The following is a 6,239-nucleotide window of genomic DNA, read 5'->3' as shown; positions in this document are numbered from 1 at the left end:
CTCACCCTCTGGGGACAGGGAAGTAGCAGGGGTAGCTGAATGTAGCTCACCCTCTGGGGACAGGGGAATAGCAGGGGTAGCTGAATGTAGCTCACCCTCTGGGGACAGGGGAATAGCAGGGGTAGCTGAATGTAGCTCACCCTCTGGGGACAGGGGAATAGCAGGGGTAGCTGAATGTAGCTCGCCCTCTGGGGACAGGGGAATAGCAGGGGTAGCTGAATGTAGCTCATCCCTCTGGGGACAGGGGAATAGCAGGGGTAGCTGAATGTAGCTCACCCTCTGGGGACAGGGAAATAGCAGGGGTAGCTGAATGTAGCTCGCCCTCTGGGGACAGGGGAAATAGCAGGGGTAGCTGAATGTAGCTCATCCCTCTGGGGACAGGGGAATAGCAGGGGTAGCTGAATGTAGCTCATCCTCTGGGGACAGGGAAATAGCAGGGGTAGCTGAATGTAGCTCACCCTCTGGGGACAGGGGAATAGCAGGGGTAGCTGAATGTAGCTCGCCCTCTGGGGACAGGGGAATAGCAGGGGTAGCTGAATGTAGCTCATCCCTGGGGACAGGGGAATAGCAGGGGTAGCTGAATGTAGCTCATCCCTCTGGGGACAGGGAAATAGCAGGGGTAGCTGAATGTAGCTCGCCCTCTGGGGACAGGGGAATAGCAGGGGTAGCTGAATGTAGCTCATCCCTCTGGGGACAGGGAAATAGCAGGGTAGCTGAATGTAGCTCGCCCTCTGGGGGACAGGGAATAGCAGGGGTAGCTGAATGTAGCTCGACCCTCTGGGGACAGGGGAATAGCAGGGGTAGCTGAATGTAGCTCGCCCTCTGGGGACAGGGAATAGCAGGGGTAGCTGAATGTAGCTCACCCTCTGGGGACAGGGGAAATAGCAGGGGTAGCTGAATGTAGCTCACCCTCTGGGGACAGGGGAATAGCAGGGGTAGGTGAATGTAGCTCATCCCTCTGGGGACAGGGGAATAGCAGGGGTAGCTGAATGTAGCTCATCCTCTGGGGACAGGGAAATAGCAGGGGTAGCTGAATGTAGCTCACCCTCTGGGGACAGGGGAAATAGCAGGGGTAGCTGAATGTAGCTCGCCCTCTGGGGACAGGGGAATAGCAGGGGTAGCTGAATGTAGCTCGTCCTCTGGGGACAGGGAATAGCAGGGGTAGATGAATGTAGCTCACCCTCTGGGGACAGGGGAAGTAGCAGGGTAGCTGAATGTAGCTCATCCCTCTGGGGACAGGGGAAGTAGCAGGGGTAGCTTGAATGTAGCTCACCCTCTGGGGACAGGGAATAGCAGGGGTAGCTGAATGTAGCTCACCCTCTGGGGACAGGGGAATAGCAGGGGTAGCTGAATGTAGCTCGTCCTCTGGGGACAGGGAATAGCAGGGGTAGCTGAATGTAGCTCACCCTCTGGGGACAGGGGAAATAGCAGGGGTAGCTGAATGTAGCTCACCCTCTGGGGACAGGGGAATAGCAGGGGTAGCTGAATGTAGCTCACCCTCTGGGGACAGGGAAGTAGCAGGGGTAGCTGAATGTAGCTCACCCTCTGGGGACAGGGGAATAGCAGGGGTAGCTGAATGTAGCTCGTCCTCTGGGGACAGGGAATAGCAGGGGTAGGTGAATGTAGCTCACCCTCTGGGGACAGGGGAATAGCAGGGGTAGCTGAATGTAGCTCACCCTCTGGGGACAGGGAAGTAGCAGGGGTAGCTGAATGTAGCTCACCCTCTGGGGACAGGGAATAGCAGGGGTAGCTGAATGTAGCTCGTCCCTCTGGGGACAGGGGAATAGCAGGGGTAGCTGAATGTAGCTCATCCTCTGGGGACAGGGGAATAGCAGGGGTAGATGAATGTAGCTCATCCTCTGGGGACAGGGGAAATAGCAGGGGTAGCTGAATGTAGCTCGCCCTCTGGGGACAGGGGAATAGCAGGGGTAGCTGAATGTAGCTCGCCCTCTGGGGACAGGGGAATAGCAGGGGTAGCTGAATGTAGCTCGTCCTCTGGGGACAGGGAAATAGCAGGGGTAGGTGAATGTAGCTCGCCCTCTGGGGACAGGGGAATAGCAGGGGTAGCTGAATGTAGCTCATCCTCTGGGGACAGGGGAATAGCAGGGGTAGCTGAATGTAGCTCACCCTCTGGGGACAGGGAAGTAGCAGGGGTAGCTGAATGTAGCTCACCCTCTGGGGACAGGGGAATAGCAGGGGTAGCTGAATGTAGCTCAGCCTCTGGGGACAGGGGAAATAGCAGGGGTAGCTGAATGTAGCTCACCCTCTGGGGACAGGGAAATAGCAGGGGGAGCTGAATGTAGCTCATCCCTCTGGGGACAGGGGAATAGCAGGGGTAGCTGAATGTAGCTCATCCTCTGGGGACAGGGGAATAGCAGGGGTAGCTGAATGTAGCTCACCCTCTGGGGACAGGGAAATAGCAGGGGGAGCTGAATGTAGCTCACCCTCTGGGGACAGGGGAATAGCAGGGGGAGCTGAATGTAGCTCATCCCTCTGGGGACAGGGGAATAGCAGGGGTAGCTGAATGTAGCTCACCCTCTGGGGACAGGGAATAGCAGGGGTAGCTGAATGTAGCTCACCCTCTGGGGACAGGGGAATAGCAGGGGTAGCTGAATGTAGCTCGCCCTCTGGGGACAGGGGAATAGCAGGGGTAGCTGAATGTAGCTCGCCCTCTGGGGACAGGGAAATAGCAGGGGTAGCTGAATGTAGCTCTCCCTCTGGGGACAGGGGAATAGCAGGGGTAGGTGAATGTAGCTCACCCTCTGGGGACAGGGAAGTAGCAGGGGTAGCTGAATGTAGCTCACCCTCTGGGGACAGGGGAAGTAGCAGGGGTAGCTGAATGTAGCTCACCCTCTGGGGACAGGGAAGTAGCAGGGGTAGCTGAATGTAGCTCACCCTCTGGGGACAGGGGAAATAGCAGGGGTAGGTGAATGTAGCTCGCCCTCTGGGGACAGGGGAATAGCAGGGGTAGCTGAATGTAGCTCACCCTCTGGGGACAGGGAAGTAGCAGGGGTAGCTGAATGTAGCTCGCCCTCTGGGGACAGGGGAATAGCAGGGGTAGCTGAATGTAGCTCACCCTCTGGGGACAGGGGAATAGCAGGGGTAGCTGAATGTAGCTCACCCTCTGGGGACAGGGAAATAGCAGGGGTAGCTGAATGTAGCTCACCCTCTGGGGACAGGGGAATAGCAGGGGTAGCTGAATGTAGCTCGCCCTCTGGGGACAGGGGAATAGCAGGGGTAGCTGAATGTAGCTCGCCCTCTGGGGACAGGGGAATAGCAGGGGTAGCTGAATGTAGCTCGCCCTCTGGGGACAGGGGAATAGCAGGGGTAGCTGAATGTAGCTCGCCCTCTGGGGACAGGGGAATAGCAGGGGTAGCTGAATGTAGCTCATCCTCTGGGGACAGGGAAATAGCAGGGGTAGCTGAATGTAGCTCGCCCTCTGGGGACAGGGGAATAGCAGGGGTAGATGAATGTAGCTCGCCCTCTGGGGACAGGGAATAGCAGGGTAGCTGAATGTAGCTCGCCCTCTGGGGACAGGGGAATAGCAGGGGTAGCTGAATGTAGCTCATCCTCTGGGGACAGGGGAATAGCAGGGGTAGATGAATGTAGCTCGTCCCTCTGGGGACAGGGGAATAGCAGGGGTAGCTGAATGTAGCTCATCCTCTGGGGACAGGGGAATAGCAGGGGTAGCTGAATGTAGCTCGTCCTCTGGGGACAGGGGAATAGCAGGGGTAGCTGAATGTAGCTCGCCCTCTGGGGACAGGGGAATAGCAGGGGTAGCTGAATGTAGCTCACCCTCTGGGGACAGGGAAGTAGCAGGGGTAGCTGAATGTAGCTCGCCCTCTGGGGACAGGGAAATAGCAGGGGTAGATGAATGTAGCTCGCCCTCTGGGGACAGGGGAATAGCAGGGGTAGCTGAATGTAGCTCATCCCTCTGGGGACAGGGGAATAGCAGGGGTAGCTGAATGTAGCTCGTCCCTCTGGGGACAGGGGAATAGCAGGGGTAGGATGAATGTAGCTCGCCCTCTGGGGAGAGGGGAATAGCAGGGGTAGCTGAATGTAGCTCACCCTCTGGGGACAGGGAAGTAGCAGGGGTAGCTGAATGTAGCTCACCCTCTGGGGACAGGGGAATAGCAGGGGTAGCTGAATGTAGCTCACCCTCTGGGGACAGGGAATAGCAGGGGTAGCTGAATGTAGCTCACCCTCTGGGGACAGGGGAATAGCAGGGGTAGATGAATGTAGCTCACCCTCTGGGGACAGGGAAATAGCAGGGGTAGCTGAATGTAGCTCGCCCTCTGGGGATAGGGGAATAGCAGGGTAGCTGAATGTAGCTCACCCTCTGGGGACAGGGGAAGTAGCAGGGGTAGATGAATGTAGCTCCCCTCTGGGGACAGGGGAATAGCAGGGGTAGCTGAATGTAGCTCACCCTCTGGGGACAGGGAAGTAGCAGGGGTAGCTGAATGTAGCTCACCCTCTGGGGACAGGGAAGTAGCAGGGGTAGCTGAATGTAGCTCACCCTCTGGGGACAGGGGAATAGCAGGGGTAGCTGAATGTAGCTCACCCTCTGGGGACAGGGGAATAGCAGGGGTAGATGAATGTAGCTCACCCTCTGGGGACAGGGGAATAGCAGGGGTAGCTGAATGTAGCTCACCTCTGGGGACAGGGGAATAGCAGGGGTAGATGAATGTAGCTCACCCTCTGGGGACAGGGGAATAGCAGGGGTAGCTGAATGTAGCTCACCCTCTGGGGACAGGGGAATAGCAGGGGTAGCTGAATGTAGCTCACCCTCTGGGGACAGGGGAATAGCAGGGGTAGATGAATGTAGCTCAGCCCTCTGGGGACAGGGGAAGTAGCAGGGGTAGCTGAATGTAGCTCACCTTCTGGGGACAGGGGAATAGCAGGGGTAGATGAATGTAGCTCGCCTTCCCTCCAGAACGCAGAGATTTGGGGGTTGGGGAATTGATGCTGCTGGTTCTGCAGTGCAATGCCAGGAACTCCCTGCTGCCCTGTTGTCTGGCCGGGACCCACCCCTGATAAACCACTAAGCCTCTGTCAGAGAAGAGAGCACAGGGGTGCACAGTGGCAGCAGCGGAAGCCGACATCACGCTGCTTGCCGCTAGCCTAGGAATGTGGACTCAGTGAATGGTGACTGAACGTGAATTGGGTTTCCCGGAGCAGACGAAGACATTAATCTGATAAGCCGGGGCGTCTGTCTGTCAGAGCTCTTCTGCTGTGGACTGCAGAGTCCCACCACGCGTGACGGAGCTTGAGATGCCCGCCCTTTGCTCTTTCCTTGACTTAGCACTGCAATGAGGTATAATTTGTCATGTTTGTACTTCCTTATGTTCTCTGGATAGTTCTGAAACAAGACAAGACTCCTCTCCTTCTCTAAATGACAAACCTACGGCTCTCGAAGCACGAAAGGCTCCTCATCGCTTGCGAGGACAGCTTTGGCTTTCATGTTCCATTACGCACGCAATTACTGTGATTGTCGTTCGTTACTGGGGACATGAATGAAACTGGCGAGTATTTGTCTAGATTTATTCAAGTATACGCTATGCAAAGCAGCTTTTATTATAATGCGCTACACTGACAACTTCCAGCCACAACTAATATCCGCTTCATTGTACAGGGGTCAAGGGGTGGAAAGGGAAGTGACCTCTGGAGGTCGCCTACTTCAGGGAGGAGGAAGGGATTTCTTGTTCATGGCCTCCATGGGGGCTTAAGATGTGGAAAAAAAAAGTAAGTTTGAAAGGTAAGAGCTAACATGGAGAGGGCAATGTTGAAACAGCCAGCAGAGCGGAAAGGCTGGGAGTGCGCTGTGCACAGGTGAGTGTACATGCTCTGAAAGTCCTGGGTTCACAAGTATGCACACGCGTTCCCTCGTGCACATTCACACCTTGTCTTTGGAGGGCATAACCTATGCATACGTTCATGTGTGTGTAAGTGGTGACTCTGCCCCAGAACGCTTCCCTCTAGTGCACATAAACGAACATGCGGCACTAGGTTATATCAGCACTTTTATGCACAAGGAGCCTGGGTGAATTCAGATTCGGGACCCGACACGTTGAGTTTACAACAGCCCATTGCTGTGAAAATTCCCCCCCATCATGTCTGTGCAAATGTGAAGTATCAGTAAGGGTTTGTAATGTCTCTTTAATTGGAAGCATGCATTACTCTGCAAAGCCATTGCAGGAGGAGGTGTGTGAATTGCTCTACTGCTCCTCGGCATCCCAACC

This window comes from Rhinatrema bivittatum, chromosome 4, assembly GCF_901001135.1.
Source record: "Rhinatrema bivittatum chromosome 4, aRhiBiv1.1, whole genome shotgun sequence".
Taxonomy (NCBI): domain Eukaryota; kingdom Metazoa; phylum Chordata; class Amphibia; order Gymnophiona; family Rhinatrematidae; genus Rhinatrema; species Rhinatrema bivittatum.
This window is presented reverse-complemented; position numbering follows the sequence as displayed.